This window comes from Talpa occidentalis, unplaced genomic scaffold (genome assembly GCF_014898055.3).
Source record: "Talpa occidentalis isolate TD23 unplaced genomic scaffold, MPIMG_talOcc4v2.1 talOcc4.9, whole genome shotgun sequence".
Taxonomy (NCBI): domain Eukaryota; kingdom Metazoa; phylum Chordata; class Mammalia; order Eulipotyphla; family Talpidae; genus Talpa; species Talpa occidentalis.
The window spans coordinates 19,548,071-19,573,686 of NW_023605305.1; the positions used below are offsets into that span (position 1 = coordinate 19,548,071).

At 44.5% G+C, this 25,616-nt stretch overlaps 1 protein-coding gene across 3 annotated transcripts in view; it reads right to left on the reverse strand.

Annotated features, from left to right (window-relative positions):
- Positions 1–25,616, reverse strand: part of PHC2 (polyhomeotic homolog 2) — an 86,409-nt gene that overhangs the window by 46,898 nt on the left and 13,895 nt on the right. The window lies entirely within an intron of this gene.

A 25,616-nucleotide genomic window follows, 5' to 3' on the forward strand; every position in this document is an offset into this window, starting at 1 on the left:
TCTTTGCCTTTTCTGTCATATTTATAATGGTCTTCCCATTTTGGGGGCTGCACCCTTGTTCCTAGCCTCTCCGCCTGTGCTCATGCTCACCCCCCTTTCACCACTGCTCTTACAGGGTCCAGATGCACCCTCCTGGGTGCTCACACTCACTGCCATTGTGCTTTGGCTCTGGCTGCCCTTGCACATGTGTGTGTGCTCACTCTCCTCTCTCCCGAGCTCCCTTCTGGACCCTAACTCTCTCCTCAGCGCATCTTCCCACATGCTCCTAGCCCAGCTCGCTTGTCCTTGACTGACCTCCCTCCGCATCAGGCTCACTTTGTCCTCACTCCTAGCCTCACGCTCCAGCTCTCTCTCCTCACTGCAGTCTCCTGCTGAGGATCTCCTTCCCCAGTCTGCTCACGCCTACCCTCTCTTTCATTGATGCCACCCTCCTACTCTCCAGATCGTGATTCCCCCACCCTATCGCCCTGGCATGCTTGCTCTGTTCCAGTTCATGCTTTTGATGGCTCTCAAGCACCTTCTCTGGCTTCCCTCAATTGTGCATGAAAAACACAGAGGAGGTAAGCACAGACTCTTAGGGAACACTTCAAAAGAGGAGTAACAATTGAATCCCCTGAACCCACAGCTCCCCTGCTTTCATAGAACAAAGATGCCCCGCCCCACTTTCCACTCCTTGTCAACCACCCCTAGAATCTTTCCATAGTTTCTAGTTTGTACCTAGGAATCACTAAGTTCCTTGTTTCCCCACAGTCTGAATATCCACAACATGCAGGGTAACCTTGCTGAGTACCAGCAGCGGGAAAAGGTAGATGACGCGACTCTTCATTTTAAAGTTCTTAAGTGTTGGAGGCAGACCAGAGATGGCCAAACCTAAAATCCCATGCCCCAGGAAAAAAATGCAGACATATACAAAAATGTGTGCAATGATGAGGTTAATGACTCCTTTGAAACCTATCCAAAAACTCTGGACTAAAAATTTTAAAAGTTAAAAAAAAAAGAAAAACAAACTGAAATATACAAAAAAAAATTACTTCATTAAAAAAATAAATTAGAACTTAATAAATTAAAAAAAAAAAACTCTGGTAAACCCGGTAGGGATTGGGCATAAAGTACAAATCTTAAGATAAAAATATTACCTCCCACATGCCAAGTTACAAATGCGTGAGCAAGACACTTGCTAGTGTCCAGAAGAGAGAGGTGTTAAGGAAAGTGTGCAAGCGATGGAAGGAAGGGGGAGGAAGCTTACTCTAGGCTTTCTGAATACTGAGACAGGCTGCTGCTGAGTAAACAGATCCCAACCCTTCCCTCTGGGCCTCCTCTGGTGGCTCAGTTTTCCTAGGAGCGTCAATGTGCTAACAGGAAGAACATGGACTTAGGTGTCAGGTAATACCAGCTTTGGCAACACCAGCTCCACTGTTACTGCTGTAGGGCCTCAGGTAATAAATAATAACCTATGTGGGGTGATGTGCTTATGTGTCTACCTTCCCCACTGGATTCTGAATTTCTGGAAAACAGCAATCACTTTGTATTTGCCCATATATATACATGCACACACACACACAAACACACACACATGTCGTACTCCATAAGTATTTGTTAAACAGAATTGTTTGATATGCATCAAGCTCCATCCTACTTCTCATCTGAAAGCTTAATTTCTGCCTCATCAGAAGAATTTTCCCCAACTACTTTAAACATACATGACTGGTGATTTAATTTCAGTACTGTCCATCAGTGGCATCTATACTAATAATAGTGATTGTTGAGTATCTACTGTATGTCAAGTACGTGTGGTAGATGCTTCATTTCTAGTCATGACGTCCTATATAGGATAGATACTGTCCTAATTTTGTCAATGAGGACTTATCTAAGTAACTTATCTATGGTCATCACAGAAGGAGGATTCCAAGCCAGGTCTGCCTCCAAGCTAGAGCTCGTCCCATGTGACATCCTTCATTTTACCTGCAGCCATTACTCAATGACCTGGGGCAAAAGTTCATAACAGAGTGTACCTACCAGATTTTCAGAAGTGGAAAGGAACTGAGATCATTGAATAATTCCCTAATTATTAATTAATGTCTATTAAATATTTTATGCTTAAGTCACTCTATGTAATGTATACATTACACATGCATGTGAATTCAACACCAGCTGAAGAGACCAAATATTACCAAAATCTCCTTTGTTTTTCCTATGTAAAAACCGAGCCCCAGTTTGGGGGGAATGTGAGTCACTCAAGGAGATAAGGCTCCTTTGTCTCTCCTGTCTAACACAGACATGGAAGGCACCCCCAGAAAACCTACTGGTTTTACTCAACCAGAGGGTTGGAGAAATCAGCAGCTAATGCCCTATATTATGTCACCTTCTCATTGGTGTCCTAGTGGAAGGTAACCTGGGTTAGAAAGAAATTAATTAGGAAGCATGGACCAATACAGTGACTTCCAAATTCAGAGAGGCTCTCTCTTCCTTGAATTAAACTTTCCGTGCCCGACCACTCCCCCCTTCCTTCTGCCACAAAGCCCTGGTCTGTAAAGGAAAGATGTTCTGACCTCTCAGTGAGGGCTACTGAGGTATCTTTGGACTCGCATTATGCCCCAAACCCTGGGGTCCCTCATTAGAAAACAAGAACCCTTAGATTTTCATAGTATGTAGGCTTTAAGCATTTTACACACTCCTCTTCAATTTCCTTTTAATTCCTACTCGTATTCCTCCCTTCTCCTCTTTCTAACTAGTTCCTTATTTCTTCCCCAAGGCCACGCATCCCTGTAGACTCCACTGTGAATTGTAGCCAAATCTGATTAATGGCTAACATCCAGAACTGGAAGTCTGGTTTTCTCTGAGTTCTAATTCACTGTGTGGTTTTGTGGGAGGCCAGGCTCTGAAGGCTGCGATCCTACTTTAGTCAATTCTCTCCTCCCAACCGCAAGGGACCACTTTGAGTGATGTGCTTGACTGTAATGGCTGGGATAGTGATCTTATTACAGGTTTCTGTTGTCCACAGGGCCTGAGACCAGCAGCTGGAGAAACGCTGATGGCTTTGCCCTCCCAGGAGCCACCAAGTCTAGGGAACTCGAGGCTCTGTCCCGAGGGTCAGGAAATCCATTTGCTGCGGATTACAGCTGTGACAGAGGTTACAAAAGTAGGGGAAAGATACTGGAAGTAGAGCTCTCCAAATTGAGCCTAAAGCCCTGGGGTAAGCTAGGGTGGGGTTTTTCCTAATGGAATCAGAGTCTGATAGGAAATGAGAGTCTAGTCCCCGCCACAAAGGCTGCTGGTGCCACAGAGCCTATGGTGCTGACGCAGGAGAGTCTGCAGAGGCAGGGTGAGGGTGGGCCTTGCTATGTCTCTCCTCATAGGTTGCTGCTCTGTCCAAGGTCCATAACAGTCAAGTGTTCAGACACTCTGGGCTCAGGGGACTAAGGGGAGACTGCTTACACCCCCAGGATGCTTCACTGCCCTAGCTCCTGGTGGCTGTCTGAAGCTGCTGGTGCCCTGGAAGCATCCCAAGCACATTCAGTTCAGACCTCCTCAGAAAGATCCCCCTTCCTCCCTTGTCCTCTGCATGTTGCTTTAGCATCCTTAGTATCTCCAAGAAAGGCTGAGAAGTTAAAAATGACCATATAATCTGACCCATCAAAATAAAGTGATTTCTTCGTGAAACAGAACCACATACACTTAAATGAATAAACATTTTCTGAAACTTCACTGTTTTCTTTATAAATTCTAGAAGGCAGACACTATAGTGTGTTTTTAGAACAATCCTGGGGTGACTGGTTGAGAATATGAAGAGAAAATGAAAAATTTCACTTTCTTTGGAAGGAAAAGTCGTGCTACCAAATACTCTCTGCACTCAGGCGCCAGTCTCATCGCCCTAAGACAGGCCACTCCATGACCTGCCTCTCTCATGGCAGGGACTGGCAAACCTTTCCTGTAAAAAGCCTGATAGTAAACCTTAGGCTTCGCATGTATACAGCCGTTCCACAAATACTTATCTCTGCTGTGACCCTGCAAAAGCAGCTACAGACAAGGCCTGAGTGTTGTGTGCCGGCAAAACTCTAGTCATAAAACAAGCTCTGAGCTGGGTCTGGCCTGCGGGCGGTGGGCCAAGCACATATTGGTGTGTCAGTCCTGTCTGATGGTGTCCCCGTGGCTTACGGTTAAAGTGTGGGCTCTGGAGTGAGAAACACCTTGTTCAAAACTCAACTGTACGGCCTCAAATGAGTCCTGGCCTCACTTGGGCCTCAATTTCTTCAGCAAGAAGATCCCCCTTGCCTCAATCGTGGTTATATGCATTTGATGAGATGTGTGTAAAGCACTGAGGACAATGGTTAGCAAGGAGTACGTGTGAGGGTGTGAGCACCATTTGGGATTTGGAAAGTGATTTCTTTGGCCACGGTACAAAGTGAAGAACCATCAGTTATTCTATAGCACTGGGCAAGGCAACAGGGAAAAAATATCTTTATAAAGAACCCTGGTCTGTTTTACTTGTCTAAATGTTTGCCTCTTTTCCAGAAGATTCTTTAGGAACATAAGGGCAGACTGCTAATAGCTGAGCTGCAAGGCTCCGAGCAGTTACCAGTCTGTCCAGCCCTCAGTCTCTTCAACTGCAGAACTGGGACAGATCCTCCTTCCTGGAGGGTTGTTCCAGTAGATTAATTAATATATGTAAAGCCATTAGACCTTGCCTGGCACTTAGTGAAGATAATAAAGGTGAGCTGTGATTATTAGTATTGATATTGACATTATTAAAGTTTCTGCAGTCTTAACTTGGTGCTAAAGAGGGATACTATTCTACTGGTTTTCCAGGAAACACACACACACACTCACACATTCCTGCCATTTTTATACTTTGCCATGTCCTGCCTTGAACTGGCCTGATTCTAGGTTAAATGGTGATTTCTGCCCCAGCTACTTCCTGACGAGCATAAGTAAGCTAGGACAGGGGTCCCGGGAACACTTGTTCAAGGGCGTGGAAATTTATCTGTCTTCTTTTCTTTGCTTCCTCACTTTCTACCCCTCCAAGCTGGGATATACCTGAGATCTACCAGGGGCCTCTAGGTATTCAGAGAAAGCCGTCACCAAATGTGAAAAAAAATGTGTCTGGTCACTGTTAGCAACCAGCACCAAGAAAGCCTGTGAGAAGCAGGGGCCCTGCGGGGAACCTGTTTTCCTGAGACCACCTGAGCGCACTTGCTCTTTCCCAAGGAGCTTGTCCCTTAGAGTTACATCCTCTGAGGAGAATAGAGATGGGATTGATATGCTATGAAGAGACAGCACAGTCTTTCCTATCACAAAGACTCCTGTTCTGCACGTGAATGATCTTTGCTCCACTAGGCAGTCTGTGGGCTGAGGCCTGGTACTAGTAAAGGTGGATCCTTGCCAGCAATCGGGTACTGGCGCAGGGACAGGACCGCTATCCACATGGTCTCCCTTACTCCTTGCAAGCGCTCTACGATATGGGGGTTAGTTCCTTATTTTCCCCACAAGAAAACTGAGGTTCAGAGAGGTTCATCAGTACTTATGTGAAGCCGGAGCTGACAAGTGTCAGGTGAAGGATCTGAAACCAAAGCTGCAAGGCCTTCCTGGAGAGGCAGATTCCTTGCTCTTACTGCCCGCTGTCCTCTCTGACCTGTCGGTTCCTCTGGAGTAGCGTGTCTGCTGTCCAAGGGACTGTCTCACAAGAGTTATCTCAAATGGGAGCGTCACTCCACAGCAAACCTGCCAACACTGTGGGCAGGTATGACTTGAGATTTCAGGAACCTCTTTCCACTTCCCCCGCCATCTCCTTTGGGACAGCTCCCTCCCCTCCCCTGGATGCTTTGGCTGGGCCTGCCTTCTGGAGGACTCAGCCATCCCTAAGAGGCTTTCTCTTGCTCTGCTTCTGTCCTAGCAACTTGTTATGGCAGCGCTTTCAGAGCTTGAGAATCACAAAGCAATTCCAGGGTCTCCCCGGTCCAGGACTGAGGCCTTCTCCCCCTCATTTATCCCAAATAACAGCCACTAATGGCTATTACCATTCTTCTCTAGCAGAAACATACCTTGTGTCTGTGGTCACCTATGATCTACTAAGAGCACCAGTCTTTTGCTTCCAGTTGTGTTTGGAATGCCAAGTTCTACCCCACTGTGCACCCACACATTGGCTTTTCCGTTCTCAGCACACCTGCTGCTTTTAGCTTCTTGTACTTCTGACCATTCTTACTGGGGAAATCTACCTAATTGGGGTCCCCTCAACCGTATACTCTTTCTGGTCAAATATAACTTGACCCTATTTCTTTTCTCATAACACTGAGATAGCTGATTTTGACAGCTAAGTAGGCAGAAGTAGGACTACAGAGTGGAAACTGTGAAAAGATTTTAACTCAACAACAAAAAGTCCTCGCTGACAACTGGAGCTGTGGAATTGCAGAGTGGGCTGCTTTGTGCTGTGACTCCAGTTTAAGGAGGCATCCAGCAGGGCTGAGCCGGCACGTGGCGGGGAGTGGGGGGTCACGCAGCGGGGCCCAGGGTCTCGGCACCGAGGGTGGGAGTTGAGGACAATCTTTTACTGGACACCAGAAACCTAACTGGAATTTAAGCTTTTTGCTTATTTTTAACTCTTCCATTTATGAACATTCTAAAATCACCTCCTTTTTTTCAAGCTGCAGGGTACCTCCTGATTGGTTTTCATCATTCTAGTTACCAAAGAAAAAAATTCCATTAGTCTGAACTTACTGATTCCCATCATCTACCCAAGGTGGAGGAAATTACTGTTTTTATTTCATGGATAAGGCAACCACAAAGTGACTAAGCAGAAAAGCGATTCTCTTTTGGACCCCTGAACACCCAACCAGCTCACCCAACTGCCATCTATCTGTCCTTTCCAGCCGTCCAGCCATGACGGAACAATTACATGTGCTTGGTACTAGATGGAATACAAAAATGATTCAGGTATTGACTCTGTTACTGAGGAGTTCTGTTTAGGAGCACAAATAAGAAAAGCATATTTTTAGAAAATATAACAAATATAAGGGGAGTCAGCAAACTTTTCCTGTAAAGGACCAGAGAGTAGGCAGCTCAGACTTTGTGGGCTGCCTGTGGTCTCTGCTGCATATCCCCATCTGGTTCCTCTGTCCTCCAAGCAACTGAAAATGCAAACACCATTCTGAGGTCCAGGCTGTCACGTGCACAGGCTGTGGGTTGGGCTCGGCCTGTGGGCCACAGTTAGCTGACTCCCGTACTGTAAGAAGATATAAAGTGATGACCTTCCACTGAAGTGGCTTAAAGTTTCATTTGGGGTGGGTCTTTAAAGGCAGGTTTGATGGAACCTCTAATGGGGAGGGGGTATGCTAGGTGGAAGAAGGTCATTCTCATTTCACAGCGCCACTACTTCCTATTCTTAGAGCAGGGGCTTTCAAGGAGTGGTCATTATTGCTTAGGAATTTATTAAGAACACATATTTTCATAGTGGTTCTCAAAGTTTAGCATATATGAGAATCACCTGGAAGGTTTGGCAAAACAGACTACTATTCCCAGATTTCTGATATTGCTGATCCAGGGACCACACTGTGGGAACTACTGTTGTGGACAATACCTGCTAAATCTGTACACAGGTGACGTGGTCGCTCTGTAGTTACCAGGTTCACCCCCTTTAGTGTCTATCCTCAGAAAGCAGCTTTCAGCCATTGTAAGTTGGCGATGAGATGACCTTTCCTTCCAGGGCAGGGGCTCTGGGTCTTGTTAGGCTCACCCACTGGAGGTAGCAAGTCACTCTGGAGGGCTCTGTGGGGAGGACAGTCCCCCGAGTGATGCTTCTTGGCACACACACTCTCTTGCTCCCGATACATCTGTGCACTTTTTCCACTACCAAAAATGGTCCCCTCTGCATTATGCTGGGGACCACCTCCTTGGATCAGGAAAAAAAGGACAGTGCTTATATTTTAACAGCTACATTAAATGACTTAAAAAAAACCCAGACCTGCAGCTCAGAGAGACTGAACTGAGGGTAAAAGGGAAAGACAAGCCAGAGAGAGCCCGCAGAGGAATCTCAGAGGAGGCCGTGGGCAACCAGACACAGGAGGAGTCATTAATCTGGCAGACAATGAATGGCAAAAGGCAATTAGCTTGCCTGTGGTTGTAGCAGCCAATGAAGTATGCAGTATGGCCACTGAGGGTCTAGTGCAAGGGCAGGGTCATTGCTAGGCAACTCAAAACAAGTGCAAGATAAGGGAGGTTAGAGGTGGGAAGCCATCTGGGGCTAATGGGAAGCAGAGGAAGGTGTGCATGGTCTCTATGGATATTCAGTACCCGGTGGGAAATGTCCCGTTGTGGCTGTACACTTGCCAGGGCTCAACGTGCTGTTATGCTAGGATACAATCTTGAAAATGAACTAGGTGCTTCCATAGTGTGTGCGTATAGGCACACACGCATAAACACGTGCACACACACACTCTCTCATTCTCTCTCTTGATATTGCTCTTCATTTACCTGCCAAGTCTAACCAGGCACAAAGGTAGCCTGCAGATTGCCCAGCTGAATAACAGCAGGACCACATGCCCAGGCATTGGCTGAGTTACACAGTCACAATTCTAAACTTCAGTTCGTGGGGTCTCCTTCCACGCTTATAAGCAAGCTCGCTTTTTCTTTGCCATATTCCTCATTCACATGCACATTCTCACCTTCTGTTCCTTGCAGGCACTCTACAGTCATGCTAATGATTCTTTTCTGCCTAGGCAAGCTCTCCAGACACCTTCCTTTATCCCTCCTCACTGGATGTTTAAGCACTAGTTTAAGCACTACCGCCTGCTTCTAAAAATCACTTCAAATGTCAAAGTCCAGAGTTTCTGTCCTTCCAGAGTTTCTGTCCTTGCTTCCTGCAGGACCTGCTTTGTCATTCGCATAAAAAAGGAACATGTACCAACACTGGCTTGACTGAGTAACGAGCCCAACCCAAAGCAGATTGTCCTACCGTGGGGTGCAGGTTTGTGGCTGTGGTGTCCCCGCCTTCAAGACCATCCCATTTATCTCTCTTTGTTCCACTCCCTCTCTCTTCCCGCACAAGGCTGATTTCACACACATACTCTGGGTTGGGAAAAAAAAGGACAGCCTAATTTCCTGATGATTATGTTGTTACCTAGCAACAGCCAATCAGGGGCTGGGCTTTTTGCCTGCAGTATTTCATGCAAATAGTTTGGAGAAATTGCAGGGTAACCCAGGCTGCTTAGTCTGTCTTCTCAGGGGACACATTACAGAATAAAACCAACCCAAAAGAGGGACTATTGAAGCCAGGCACATGCCTCAGACAGCAGGCCATCTGATCGCTTTCCCTCACTCCCTCTGTGCCTACCCCCTAACAAAAGCATGGAGGTCCCACAGACACTCAGGGAGGCCAAAAAGTTAAAAAGAGGCTCATTAGCAGTCATCCTTTACCCTGGATCTCAGTGCCGATAATGAGCCTGGAGCAACCTCTGATACTCTGGAAACCCTGTCTTCCCGGGAAGGCAAAGAATGCTGCCTTCTCAGGGCTGCCTGTGGAAGACATGAAGGCGAATCCTCCCCAGCCCTCCTGTTCAGAAAGCAGCTAAAGCCTGGCTCTTCTAGCCTGATTTAAGAGCCTCTGTGATGCCCCCCTGGCCTGCCGCGCAGGGGGTAACCCATTGTTTGCAACTGCACTCTTCCTGGTGCCAAGTGGCAAATCCTCATTCAAATGGGGAACAATGAGAGAAGCCACATCACGCATGAGGCTCCTGAAAGAGATGATTGCTGTTTTGTTGTCTCCCCAGCAAGTACTGAGCATTTCATGTCAGGGGCCACACATACTAAGCACTGAAAGCTCGGGGGCCAGCCAGTTCACTCAGCTCTGGACTGTGCCGTGAAAGGTGGGCTCGGCAAACAGTCCAGCTCTGTCTCCTTGAGGGAGTGAGGCTGGCTTCCAAACACAGGGATCAGATTGTGTAGTTTGTTTTGCTGTTACTTTTGACTCAGTGTTCAATAATCCTGCATGAAAGACAAGAAAAAACTAACCTCAGCTGCTGGATAGCTCCGCAGTGTGCGAATACCGATGCTGGCCAGCAGAATCGTAGAGGTGTTGTGTGGGTTACATGGGGACAGTGCTTACAGGCAGATCAGCTCAAGTTACCATCAGGAGGGAAAACCAATTCAAACTCCGCATCTTATTGACTTACAGCATTTATGTGTTTGTGAGACAAGAGCTAATTCTACTCCACTCACTAAAGAAGGAGGTGACAGCTCTCCAACCTCTGACATCTCCCGCCTCACCATCCAGAATCACATAATGGAACCAAAGAAAAGAAGTGTCAATCTGCCTTTGTGTAGAAAGGCACAGCTAAGGAATCCCCTCATCCAGGGAGTGGGACAACTCTATTCCCACCCTGGTCCTATGTAAAATTTCAGAAAATTCTTTGAGTCAGGCACTGGTATCCTCATAGCTTGGAATGTGTACTCTCAACCCCATTCCAGGGAAGAGGAAATGGCTACGTTAACTTGCTCGAGTTAGGCAGTTGCAGCGTGGCCAAGTGGGGATTAAAACAGCAGGTTTTCTTACTCTAAGGCCTGCACTGGGGTGTTGGAATCACCTGGGACCATGCCCAAGTCTTTATAGCAGTGTGAGTAAAGGGAAAAGGAAGCAGCAACAGAAAGCCACTTTTTCTAAGTAAACAAACCCCCACATTTTTGCATTTATTGTTGTCTTTGGGTCTTTCACCTGGAGTTAAGCGGTGAACTCCTATCTAGGGTGGCACATCAGGGCCAGCAAGGTGTTATGTCAGAAACACACTGGGGGCTCCATCTAGGCCCGTCAGTGAGTGAAGAATTGGCGGGGTAAGGAAGGAGTCAGTGTTTTTACAAAGCTTTCCAGGAATAGCACAACCACTCTGGAAAACGGTCTGGCAGTTTCTTATGAAATTCAATGCATAACTCCTGTATAATCTAGAAATTCCATTCCCAGGGGCTTATTTAAGCAAAATGAGAATGTATGTCCATGAAAAGTCTGTAAAAACACGTTCTTAGCAGCTTTATTTACATTAGCTAAAATAACTGTGGCATACTCATATAGCAGAATACTACTCAGCAATAAAAAGGAACAAATTATTGATATATGCAACAGCATGGAAGAACTGCAAAGCTATTATGCTGTACAGAAGAAGCTTTATACAAGAATAAAAACTATATGTTTCCATTTACAGGAAGTTCTAAGAACAGGAAAAGTTGATCTATGGTGGAAGAAATCAGAGTGGGGGTTAACTTAGAAATTGGGGGGAGCAGGTCGGGAAATGACTGGGAGGAGGCAAGAGGTAACTTGTCATCGGGTGGTGGTTATCTTCTATATGCCCACAAGGCTTTGTATTATATCAATAGATGTAGCTGTCAAAATTTATAAAGGTGTACCTCAGATTTGTGCATTTCATTGTAGGTAAATTTTACCTCAAGAGAAAAAACAAATATTGAGCCCTAGTTAATGACATGCAGGCTGAAGTGTGCAGGGGCGAATTACGCTGATATCTGCAACCTGCTTTGAAATGTGTGAAAAAGAAATACAGTGGGTTGATGAATGGACAGAGGTATGGGGAGATGTGTGATCAGGTAAGTGCGGCAAAACGCTAATTGTAGAATCTAGAAAAGATGCATATTCACTCTGTGTTTTTCAGGTTTTGGTATGTTTGAAAGTTTTCATGATAAAATATTTGGGCAAAGCTCCCCAGGCGATTCCAATGGACAGACATTGGGCTAAAAGACAAATTTCAGCTGACTTTGTTGAACATTATGAAATGCATGATGCTGTGCCTCTAATTTTGAGATAGCAACTACCACTCCAACAACACACACACACACACACACACACCCAAAATAATCCTGGGAGGTTGGTTGCAGCAAGACTTCCCAGAGTCAGGCTGAGTCTCATACAGACACTACAGCCACGTTAACCACTTGACATTTTGTCTGGTGGGACAAAATGATTTCAAAATCAGGACAGTTTTGGAAATATGGTAACTATACTTAAGCCCTAGAATTGGAACAGCGTAACCAGGCTCGGCAGGTGTGCGTGACGGCTTACTCGCTAGCTGCTCTGTGCGGCTCGCCAGCTCCTATTTGGACCCTGGCCCCCGCTCTGGGGCTGTATCCTCAGTCTTCTCAGACTCTGATTTCCCCTCGCTCCGTTTCCCCTGAGGGACCACAAAACCACAGGGATCAGGCAGGGCGAGGTATTTAGAGAGGAAAAAGGTGTTGCGTGTTGCCCCAGAGGACCTGAATGGACAGTTGATTTCAGCAGGGTGGGCAGAGCGAGGAGAGGAGCAAAAGGGGGAAATAATGTGGTCAAGTGCAATATGGAGCCCCTATTCCCTGAGCTGCCCCATTTATTCTGTGTAATTGCTTCATTTCCACTGGCAGTGCATCTCAAAATGAATTTCATTACCGGTGCCTTGGATATCATATTGATTACCAGTTTCATCGATTCTTATCTTGCTAATTAGCATATAAATTAGCCATTTGGGGGTGGCATTAGGCAAAATTGAATTTTCTCCTTAATCTTCTTTTAGAAGGTAAATGAAAATGGATGTGGCCTGTTAAGGCCCAGGGCCTTCCTATGACACACTCTAAGAACTGTTCATAGCAAAGGACCCCTCTTGTTGGCGGGGGCCGGGGTGTGGCTCATGGCAGACACCTTCCTATCTTGTCACTGGTATTGCTGCAGCCAGAGTTCCCCTTTGAGTTATGAAGGAAATTGGAGGCAGAAGACAGATGCAAGACGGAGGCCTGGTTCCTCGGAGGAGGAGCCCCCTCAGCCTGAGCTGAGGGGCAGCAGTGTCCCTCTCTGCACCCAAGGAGGCCTGTGATGCAGCAACACCCGTGGTGTTCTCTTGCAGGCTGGAACTGCCAAGTGCTTTCTGGGTTAGTGGCAAGAATCAGATAAACGTTGGAATGCTGCTCTGCCTCTTTCAGCTCTATAGTCCTGAGCTCTTCCACGCCGCCTCCCCCCCCCACCTTAGTGGCCTCACAGCGGAGGGAATCGCAGTGCTGTACTCTCTGTACTCGCCTCGCTGGCATAGCGGCTGTACCACTGGAGCTCAGAGAGTGCTGGCATTCGTCAACAGAGAAGAATCTTTGGTACTGCACCCCAGGGCTCTCCAGAGGGAGTTGCTCAGCTTCCAAGTAAATGCTGCTTCAACTCCCATGTGCTTATTCCTGAGAACAGGTCACAGGCCATGACATTTGTCAGGCCAGCTCCACCTGCTACTCAAGGCGTGGCCCTCCTGTCACCTGGGGGCAGGCTGAAAGGATAGACTTCTGGGCTCTCCCCTCAGGGGCCCAAGGAATCAGCATCTGCATCATAACAATGCACATTCAAACTTGAGAGCACTGTTTTAAGGTGTCCCCTTTTGAAGATTCCTGCATTGAAGCCCTACCCCACAGGGTGATGGTGTTTAGAGGTAGGTTGGGCCTCTGGGAGGTAGAGTTCTCCTAAGTGGCCTCAGTGTCCCCCTAAAAGCTGTGGAGTACTTGCTTGCTCTGTGCCACCAGGTGAGGATACAGGCAGCTGGCAGGCTGCCATCTGGAAGGCCTTCATCACAGCCTGGTTTTATAACAGCCCAGGCTAAGAGATCTTGTTAATTAAAATCTTACATTGTTAGAGAAGAAAGAGATGTGGAGATTACTAATAAACACCATGGTTCGGAATGACTGGATAACTTGCCTCGAGTCAGTCCATGCACAGCCCAGGCTCTTAGTCTGCTGACCCTGAGGCCAGGCCAGGCTCAGCCATGCCTTCCTGCAGCTGTTACTCCAGTGGCATGGAGGTTCTGCCCCCTTTCCTCGTGGCGGTTTCAGTGGTGGTAGCTTTGACTCTGCCTTGAGATACATTCACACTGGGCTCTGGAAAGTGGCCATTCCACCCCAGTTGGAAGATTACTAAGGGGTTTCAGATGGGGTCACTTGGATGACTTCGGTGGAAGATACTAGATGATGGAGGAAAATAATGAAGTGCATTATTCTCACCCCTGATCTTGGCAAACTCCTGCCCTTTGAACTCAGTACGCTTCAGGAGAGGACACACCAGCACTGCTAGCAGTATGCTCTGGAGTGGGCAACTCGGAGCCCGAGGGGCTCGAGGCGGGGAGGAGGGCCTGTTTTTCATTGTATACTTTCTCGTGTCTTTTAAATTTTGTTTCCTAATGCACGTAATGCATGTAAAACAAATCCAGAAGTTAATTAATCAAAAGTTTTAAAAAGAATGCCTCAGATAAGCAATGAAAAACAAAGGCCCATCTGGCGCGACTATTAGATCATCTAGCTCTACTTGTAATTATACTGTTCTTTCTCTCGTCCTGAAATCTGAAACTTTAAAGCACTGCGGAAAGATGGAACAAAGAATTGTGGAAAGATCCCCAGGCTGGAGTGCAGATAGAGACTCTGGTCTTGCCTTAATACTATGAGCAAGACTAAGGTTTTCCTCATTAGGATGTGAAGTGCTTTTATAAAAACATCATAAACTTTTAAATGATAGTAAATGCAATTATGATTTAACCTTACATCCACCCTGCTGTATCATGGTGAATGAATTATATATTGAGTGTATGACTAGCCGGGAAGATACATACCAAATGTCAGTAATGGTTGTTTTGGATAGTATAGTTACTGTAGATCTTTATATTCTCATTTTGAGTTTTTAATTTTCCAAATTTTGTGTGTGTGTGTGTGTATTTTAAGATTTATTTTTATTTATTTTTGCATACAAGAACTAGAGTGTGGGTCAGAAGTGTGTGTGTGTGTGTGTGTGTGTGTGTGTGTGTGTGTGTGTGAGAGGTTTCACCACAGAGTGGGGAGCAGAACAGGCAGAATGACTGAAATACACTGCTGAGGGGGGCAGTGGGCAAGTCAGGAGAGGTCTGCTGTGCCATGTGGGTCAGCTCCCTGGCCGGCCAGGGATTGAACTTGTGCTGCAGTGGCTAGTGATAGCTTGATAGTGTGACTTTAACCCCTGTGCCACCAGGTAGGCCATGAGTATATATTGTTAAAGTATCTGGGCTTAAATAGCACAATATTCTTAGCACAAAGCATAGGTGGAAAATGAAAGCCCTAAGGAAAGGATTCTCATTCTCTAGCTGAACAAATCCTAGTCATTCAGAAGCTGGCCCACATGGTCCAGAGACTTGCTGAACCGGGGCTGGAGGCATTCCTGATTTCCTGAATACATATTCCCATTGATATTTTTCAGAGCCAGAAAGCACACAAAGGTGGAAGACACTGGACTCTCGGGCTCAGCCCCCAGGGGACAGTGAAACTCTGGACCCACACATTGACCATCAAGTGGGCTTGGAGCACTTCCAATCCAGCTCACTTAGTGGTCTCACTTAGATGGTCTCACTTAGTGCTGCTTGAGTGGCAGGTGAACAAGACTTTTTGCCTTCAAGGACTTTGACAATATGGTAAGGATGACAGAAATATATACAAGGAACTATAATGCAAGGCAAAATGTAACAAATTCTATTATGGATGTACAAGGTGAACAGTGGAGCAAAGCAGTGTGGGACAGTAGCTTTGGGGTTCCCCAGAGTGGAAATGGGGACATGTGTCACCCATTGCCAGTGTGGCCTAGGACAGATGCTGCATCACACTGACTTACTATTTCCTCTCCTAGAAGTTGGAGGTATCAACCCTAGAAGAGCCCCGGGGAGGAACAGACAGGAAGCATGCACAGCAGGTGCTCCAGGAAAGGCACTATAACTTATGATTTCTTGGGACACTGAGCTGACAGGACCAACAAGGACCATGTTGCAATGATGTGCTACATTATTACGGCTCCATTTAGAAAAAGTTCCAAGTACATATGAATTGATACCAAAATGCTCAGATATTGGTTCCAAGTTCTCCTAACTGAGGTCTTTGTACCACCTGTAACACACCTCACCAGGCCTGCCTTTGAGGACACCCAAAGGGCCTGCTTAGCCTCTGGACAGCTTGTCTTGTTTTCCAAGACTTACATGACCCAGTGGTGATTTAGGCGTTAGGACTGCGACTCAGTCTTCTTTTTTGGAATTTCTACAGCAAAACCCCTTTCCTGGCCATTGAATTTGGCAAAAAAGCTGGTGCTACTGGGAGAATAGGAGCCAGGAGAGAATTAAAAAGTGAAATTCATCATGCTAACCTAAGAAATATTAGGTGGAAATGCTCAGGGTATATTGGGGAGGGGGGGTAAGACACTTTAAAATATTTACAAGATAATTAATTCTAAGTGAATGTAATGAGTTACACTTACACCGAATTTTCCCAGTAACTGTTTCTGAAAATTGCTGTGTCAATATTTTTTATTTATAAGCTCCTAGGGACTTAGAAATCAGTAAGAAAAAATATATATAATTTATTAGGAAAAGAGGATATAAACAAGCAGTTTGTCATTTGCAAAAAAAATTACAAGTGATAAACCTATAAAAGGATGTCTAACCTCTCATATTTACAGAGATGCACATCAAAGTAATGCCTATCAGATTGGCAAACACTTAGACATTTGATAAATACTAAGGGTCGATGTAAGGTGGGTAAATACATTTCTTATACTGCTGGTGGGAATGTAATCTGGACTATCATTTTTGGAGAGCAATAGATAGCAAAATTTTAAAATAAAATTATGTATCTCCAGGTAGCACCGGTTTATAACACTGTATATATTTTAAGTGTACAGGCTCATATCTCTACAGACATGCTGCCACACTGGCTGCCACCAAGGCACCAACAGCCCTCCATCATGATCCACTGAGCCCCCTCCCCACTCTGCTCTCCTCTCTGCTCTGGGGGCCTCGGTTCTGCAGTCAGATTGTCTGTTTTGTTAGTTTTTGTCTGTTCCTGCCCTTTGTTTTTAATGTTCTACATATGAGTAAAATCATCTGGTATTTGTCTTTCTCCATCTGATTTACTTTGCTTAGCACAATCCCCTCTAGTTTCATCCATGTTGTTGCAAATGGCAAAATCTTTTTTAAAAAATAGCTGACTAGTATTCCCCTGTACATATGTACCAGATCTTCTTTATTAGATATCAACGTTTTTAAGTGCACCCCCTTTAATTCAATGACTCTGCCTAAAGAAATTTAGCCTCAGGGACATGTACCCCGAAAGCATTTTAAGATATATATTTTAGGGTGTTCACCACTACACTATTTCTCACAGCAAAAACCAGGAAACAAACGGAGCATTCCTCAGCAGTGCCACAGTAGGAATAATAAAAGCATGAGTAATAGTAAAAATGAAAACAGTATGTGGCCGGCAGGTTCTGATGTTTTACAAGTATTATCTCATTTACTCTTCACAGCAACCCTGAGGGAGGTTTTGTTCCTTTTGCCCATTTTATCAGAGAGGGAAATGAGACCCACAGAGGTTAGGAAACTTGTTTAAAGTTGCACTGAAGGTGGAGAGCAAGATTCCCAGATACAGGCAGTCTGATGCCAGAGCTCATGTTCCTAACCTCTCTCTCTCTCTCTCTCTCTCTCTCTCTCTCTCTCTCTCTCTCTCTCTCTCACACACACACACACACACACACAGTGGAAAACTCTGAATTGCATTTGTTGACATGGAACGCTCTCTAAGAGCGTTAGTAACTGAAAAGATACAGGTTGAAATAATTTGCTTTAGATGGCACCTCCCTTTGTGATAACAAAAAAGGAGAGCTATGATGATTATATATCATTGTTTATATTAAAAATAATAAATAAAGGCATTAGGAGAAAAGACTAAAAATGAAAGGATTTCAGTTCAAATACAAATTCTTTTGTGATGTAAAAATTATAACCAGTTTGTTTGGGGGAGGAGGTTTGACTAATGTAAATTTTACCGGTGGCTTTTCCTAAACTAAATGGTGCCCTTAGTGAGGCAAGGGCGGAAGTGCAGTGAACGAGGGTGCTAAGAGCACTCACCCTGAAGGCTGAAGGTCAACCAAGGTCTGGATTGAAAGGAAACACAGAGCCACTGCACATATATCTGGGAAAGGAAGTGGCCGTAACCAGGCCAGTGGCCAGTGGGACGGGACAGAGCTGCAGACATGCAGGAAGAACGAGGGCAGGACACCCAGCAGCATAGCAGGCACTGAGGAAGGTGGGGTCTAATGCGTGGGTGGGGGCTCAGGGAGCACAGCAGAGCTGATGAGCGGCTGATGAAACTCCGGTGGCCTCAAGGCTCCTTGTGCAGCCAGTACCTGCTTATCCACTATCCTCCTCCCATTCTTGTGCATTCTGACTGCTACCACCTGAGCCTGGGTCCTTGTCATCATGAGGCTGAGTTATGGTGATTGTGTTGACAGGTCTTCTCTTTTTCAAATGTCACCTCTAATTCATCATGCCTGCTAGTTTAGTATTTCTGTTTAGATCTATAATTTCTATGGATTTTCCAGCTCACTACCTTCATAAGGACCTTAACAGCCAAACCTTTGGAAATAAGTCAGGCAATTAAGTGTGAGAGTAACTGCCCTCCACGGACCTCACCTGCCCAACATCACTCAGTCAACAAGTTACCAAGCACAAGCCAGTGCCAGGCACTGTGCTCAACACCGGGCACCCAGCAACGAGCAAAGCATAGGCCCTTCTCTGTGGAGGTCACAGTCCAGCTGGTGGAGACCGAAGATGGCTATCGGGTAGCTTCAATGCTTTGGGGAGTAAGCAAAGCATGGTTGAGGGGACAGGAGTCCTAGGGTGGTAGCAGTGGTTGATATATGTGGTAGTTGCAAAAGGACGCCGCTTAGTGACATTCAATCAGAAATCTGAAAGGAATGAAAGAGTTGAGCTCCTCCATGCAGGAGGAACAGCTGGGCAAAAAGAACAGCAGCAAAGGCCCTGAGGTGGAAGCAGAGTCCCTGTGCACAAAGGAGAATAAAGGAGAAACAAAAATAAGTAAAGGTCTGGTGTGGCGGAGCTAGGGTCAAGAGGTGGAGTGGCGCAGAGGGCAGTCATGTGGGCCAGTAGCTCTGCTGAGGGCAGTTTCACCCTCCAAGGGACACTGGGCAGTGTCTGGTGACGTTTCTGGCTGTTAAGACTGGAACTGGGAGGGGGTGCTCTTGGCCCCCCGTGGGTAGAGGCCAGGGATGCTGCCCAAACTCTATGGCACACAGGCCTCCTGCTCAGAGGAGCTTGTGTCCAAGTCAGCGGTGCAGGCGTCGGGTGCGGGCAGGTGTGTAGGTCACTGCCAGATGCTGGATTTGACGCCATGTAAGCTGGGAAGCCACCAGAGGTTGTGAGTAAAGGGGTAACATGGTCTCAGGTACATTTCTGAAATATTTCTCTGCCGCACATAGAGGGGCAGAGGTTGAAGCAGAGACCTGTCAGGAGGCTTCTGCGATGACCCGAGCAAGAGACAATAGCAGTTTGAACTCGGGTGCTGTCCCAAAGGGCGTAGGGCGTAGCTGATTCTGTATGTATTTGGAAGGTAGAGTTGATGGTATCTGTTGGTTTCCACAAAGGAAACAATAATCACGTAGCCTCTGAGTCTATCTCCTGTAACCCAAGCTCATTCCTTTGTTCTTGCTGTTTCCCTCTGCCGGCCCTGGCATGCTTTTCTTATTTTGACGGTTTATTCAGTCAGCAATTCAGGATATCAATCAGGAGCAATCTTTCACCAACGGAGCCCTCTCTTCTCCAAAGCACGCACAGTTTTTCTAGTCTACATCTTCCAATTTAACCCCCAGTGCTTCTCACTATGCAAATATGCATTGAGAAGCCATACTTTATGGTGCCTGCTATCACCTCTCTGTTAATATTACACTGCAAGTCCTAGCTACCTGGTAGTCCATGAAAAAGAATTCAAATGTATAAAATAAAAATGTAGAGAAGGAAGAAACAAAATTGCCATTATATGCTGCTTACATGGTTAAGTATATAGATAATCCAATTGAATCTCTAGTTAAGTGACTAAAATTAATATGAGAGCTTTTCAAATTTGACTACATCAATATATGAAAGTCAACTGTATTTCTATATACTAGCAACAAAGAATTGAATATCAATTTAAAAAGTAAATGGTTTATAATAACAACAAAAATATATTTAGGAATAAGACCTAATAAAGATGCACAAGACACTGTCTTTCAATAGTGAAAGACAGACTATGTTGATGCTTCGAAAACTCCATATTATAAAGATGTCGTTTCTCCCCCAATCAATCTATAGGATAAGAATAATTCCAACGTAAATACAAGCAATTCATGAAAAAAAAAAAAAACCAACCTTGGCAACCTGACTCTAAAATTTATATGAAAATACAAAAGATCAAGAGCTGGCAAGTCTCAGTTGAAGGGAAGAACAATGTGAGGAGAATCTTCCTGTCGGGTATCAAGGTACAATAATTAAGAGAGCTGGGTACTAGCTCTGGGATAGACCTGGCCCGTTGTGGCATTGAGTCACTGTGAGCCTCTCCCCAGCTCTGCACTCTGTGACATCATGTTGGTAGCTTCATACTGGTCATGGGGGGAAGATTTATACTAAGCAAATCAGCAAGTTTACACATCAGGACTTTGCTGTTGCTGGCAGCTAAACCAGCACACCACTGAATGGAACCAAATCAAGATCCCCTAAAACAGATCCACACATTTAGGAACACGTTACATGATGGATGGGGACATCAGATTGCCAGAGACAAGACAGCCGTTTCATTGTAAGAAGTACTGGGAAAATCAGAGGTCTATTTGGGACAAAATGAAACCGGCTCTCCACCTCATACCACAGATTAAACATTTAAATGGAAAAGGCAAAAAATAGCAGGAAATAGTAATGACTTCAGAGTAGGAAAGAACTCTTTAAGCAAGAAAAGATTGATAAATTTGATCACATGAAAATAAAAAACTTCTGGTCATTAAAAGGCATCACCAAGGGCCTCCCCAGTGGCGCAGCGGTTGAGTGCTGGGTTGCAAAGCTGCCCGCAGCCTCTGCAGCGATGGTTCGATCCCCAGCCACGGGGCGAGGGTCCCACATGGCGTGCAGACCTCTCCTGCTGCCCGCTGCTCCCCTCTGCAGTGTACTTCGTCAGTCTGCCTGTTCTGCTCTCCGCTCTGGCTCTGGTGAATTCTCTCACCCTCCCGTGCTTCTGACTGTACCCAGTGCTTGTATAAATAAATAAATAAATAAATCTTAAAAAAAAGACATATAAATTTCATCTTTTAAAAAAAAAGGTATCACTGAGAAAGTAAAATTCAAGCTTTACCCTGAAAAAACATTTTTAACACACAACCAAAAAGAATTTGCATCAAAATATTAAAGAATACCTAGAATCAATAAGAAAAAGGTACAACAGGAAAATGGACAAGAGACTTCAGTAGGGTTTTCTCTTTTGGGAAATACAACATGGACAATGAACATACAAAAATGTTCACCTCGTTAATAAGGAGAAAAATGAAAATTAAAAGCACACTGACATAAAATATCATTTCTATCAGACTCTTACTCTGAAGGTATAGCTCTTTAGGGTCCCAGCTTAAAGGAGGGATTTTATATTTCTCACCTACATTAACTTCTAGGCTTTGAATCCAATCTTCTTTGTCTATAAGGTTATCAAAAACTGATTTTACAGATAGTTCTTTCAGACAAGCCCATGCCTTTGGAAAAAAGGAGGCTTTAAGAGCTGAGCTTACCTCTCTTGCTTCACCCTAGATTTTTGTCTTGCGGTATCTTCCCAGTTAGCTTGTCAACACATTTAAGAAATTCAAAAAGAATGTTACTCTCAAATTCCCTAGTTGTCCTTAGTGGTCCTAACTGTCTAGTCCACCATTAGCAGAAGTGAAAGTTGCCAGGATAAGAGTGACGGGAAGCCAAGGGATGACTTTCACCAGGGGAGTGAGATATCAATGAATCTATTCTGGTCACCTCTGTCAGACTCTGTTTATAAGCAAAAAGGATACCCTATTTCAAACATTAACAAGAAGAAAACAACAGTTTGAATTTTGTGAATTTGCTATTTGCACAATGTTTTACAAGGATGTGTGTTCTCTCTCCAGACTAGACAGTAAGTTTGTAAAGATTAGAGGTCCTTTCTGTTTTTAATGGGCAGTGACACTTTTCCTAGGACCTAGGACAAAAAGATAAAATGCCATTTTATCTTGTATTCTTTGTCACCAGGCTGAGGCTTCAGGGTACCTGAGAATTAGATTTTCTCTTATCTCCTACCTCCGGTCTTAGCTGAATACTGACAGCAATGAAAACGACTGTGAATCAAGTGTTAGGATTTAATCAGAGAGCAAGGGTATACAAGTAGTTAAATACAAATACAGAATCTGATACTGCTCAACTATTTCCCACTTGGAAGTCAGACTTTTCTCATTTACTTACTGCTGTCAGGTATATGAAGTGGGGGAAATTGTAAAAAAATGGAGTAAGAGTCATAGTATGAAATATAACCTTTGATCAAGTAATTCCACGTTTATGGATTTGTCTTAAAGACAATCATGGGTTTTCAGAAAGATTTGGTTGCCTGGAAGGGCATTATAAGTGGGAAAGTTAAAAAGTAAAAATCTCATCAGAAGGGGATTAGTGACTGTACCTTCATGTAAGAGAATACTCTATTTTAGACACAAAAATGTTCACGATAAGGTGATAAAAGAATATGAAAGTATATATAGCGAGATCCTTTTTTTTTTGGTAAGATGTGTGTGTGTGTGTGTTTGTGTATGTGTGTGTGTGTGTGTGTGTGTATTCGTCAAACTAGAAGGCTCTTTAACAAATATTAACACTGTTATTTTGGGTTGGGGTTGGAGGATCAGGGGTTCCCCATCATTCCCTGCCTTGATTTTGTTACTCCCCCACCTCTACCCAAATCTTCTATTATGAAAATATACTACTTTCATAAAAAGAAAATTGATTGCTAGAGTTCCTATGGATACTCTAATTGGTCACCTTAGACGAACCATTTCTAGGTCCAGTCTCTGATTAGCAGAGAAACCCACATCCTCTTCTCTATGCTAGGTCCACACACAGCTTTTCTCAGCTTTTCCACTAGCCAGCATAAAGAGTAACAATCATCTGTCAGCCCCGGGGAGGTGGCTTGTAATACGAAGTTGTTGAGCTGAAGTGGTTGCTAAAAGCCAGACATTTACCTAGAAGTGGTGACATACCTTATACGTGATTGTTTTCTATCAGATCATCTCCACTGTAAACTATCCTTGTGACATTATATTATTTCTTACACTCAAACTAAATAGAAATATTTTGAGAGCATTCCGAAAGGGGAAACTATTATCACTATTATGACTCCACATATTTTCTCTGGAAGGTCTGTCTGCTTATTGTATATTTGGTGGTTTTATGTAGTGCTGGTCAAGAAGGTTTAACTGCCCTTGTTGCTGAATTATCTCTATTACACGGAGAAAATCAAATCTGCCCCCAGTCTTTTATGAAAAGCGAAATGCTTGGCATAAGCTGGAATTTCTAGGAAAATTATACCAGCCCAATACACGTCCCTGAGGGGTTACTGCACTGGTGTCATTTATATATATATATATATATATATATATATATATATATATATATATACACATATATTTTTTACATCATTTTTCATGTTTGAACAATGCATGCATTTTCATCTTTTTATAGTCCCCATACAATTCCCATCCCCACCTTGTTTTGATCCTACTCCCTCCTCTCCACGCACCTCCCTCCCCGCCCCAGTAGTGTGTCTCTGGCTTATATTTGCTTTTTGATTTTGATTTTTACTTTATTATAATTAGTCTTTTTCCTGGCCCCTTATTCAGGTTTTTGAAATTCCTGCTATGAGTGAGACCATCTGGTATTTTTCTTTTTCTTTCCGGCTTATTTTACTGAGCATGATCCCTTCCAGCTCCATCCATGTTGTTGCAAATTGCATGAGTTTATCTTTTTTGATTGCTGAGTAATATTCCATTTGTGTATGTGTACTACATCTTGATCCAGTTATTTGGGCATTTCGGTTGTTTCCATTGCTTAGCTATTGCAAATAGTGCCTTCCTCTTCCCCTGGTTGGCCAGAACATCATCTCCTTCCTTGCTGGCTCACTGCCCCTCCTCAGAGCGGACTGTCTCGTGAATGCCCTGCTCAGGGAGCATGTGCAGGATAGCCCAGAGCCTCACTCCATGGGAACATGAGAGAAGCAGCTAAAGAATGGCTGAGCGCAGCAGCTGAATGAACAGGGCATGCTGCTTCTTGAAGCTGAAAAAGCCAATCCCGTAAAAGCTGGGATGAGAGCGCCTAATCGGGTTTGACCCCTCAGGCTGTGTGCAGAGGGCTGGGAAATGCGTGTGAGAAGGGGAATGAGATCCCGGCACTGCTACCCAGGCACTTATTCATTCATCTGCTTGATTCAATTTTATTTGTACAAAGGGTCTGTTGAGGCACTGGGCTGTCTAAGCCTTTGGAGATCATGGGCTATGTAAACAGAACCTCAATGGAAGATTAACTCAGCAGTCCTCCTTGGTGTTTTTTCCCCATTTGTAGGACTGGGACTGAGGGGTGGGGAAGTTTGAGTCACTTTACTATATTTAAATGTTTTCTTTACAAAAAAAATCAGGCCCATTAACACCTGGTAATAAACACTAGAAATACCTTCTATAAAGAGAACACGCACCATGTTATGGTCTTGACTGAATGTCAAACGCGATACACCAAGACACCAATTATAAGTTTCCCACCAGATGAAGAACCACACCTTGCTTCACCTGGAAACTTCTGCTTTTATGATTACAATTCCAAGTAACTTCTACATATGCAGTAAATTACTTGTCAACAATTACATAGTACTTATTAGCCCGCTTTATTACCTAGGATGTTCATTGCTTTAAAAAAGATCTCAAAAGAATTAAGATTATTTTTGTGTGGCTCATGAGAGAAGTAGGTGGTCAGAAAGCCAGTATAAATACTATATTCTCTTTGTGCTGGTTCAGGCTTCACAAAAATACACTTAAATCACTCATCAGGAAGATGCTATAAAATTACTTGTTCTCGGGCCTCCCTGGTGGCGCAGCAGTTGAACGCTGGGCTGCAGAGCTGCCCGCAGCCTCTGCAGCACCGGTTTGATCCCCAGCCGCCAGTGAGGGTCCCACATGGTGCACAGACCTCTCTTGCTGCGCCCGCTGCTCCCCTCAGCAGTGTATTTCATCAGTCTGCCTGTTCTGCTCCCCACTCTGGCTCTGGTGAATTCTCTCACCCTCCCACGCTTCTGACTGTACCCAGTGCTTGTATAAATAAATAAATCAATCTTTAAAAAAAAATTACTTGTTCTCTCCCTCAAAGGTGTATTATTGCTGATTATGGCATTTTTAACATAGTTTTATAACTGAGAGACCACTAAGGAATAAGCTTAGAGATTTTAAACTACCTTAAGATATGGCCAATTAAAAAAAAAAAGTGCTCAGAAATATATCTTGGAATATCTGTTTCCTTGTTGTTATATTAAGAAAAAAGTGAACATTTGATGATGAGATGGGGTGCATTCAGGGTGGTATGGCCACAGACGAAATTTAGCATTTGAGAATCATTCAAATCACCATATTAACAGAATAAAGATGATTATTTTTCTACATTATCCCTACAGATGAAGAAAACGCATGTAACAAACTTCAATACCCAATCATAACAAGTCTCAGCAAAGAGGGCTAGAAGATACTTCCTCAAGTTGATAAAGGA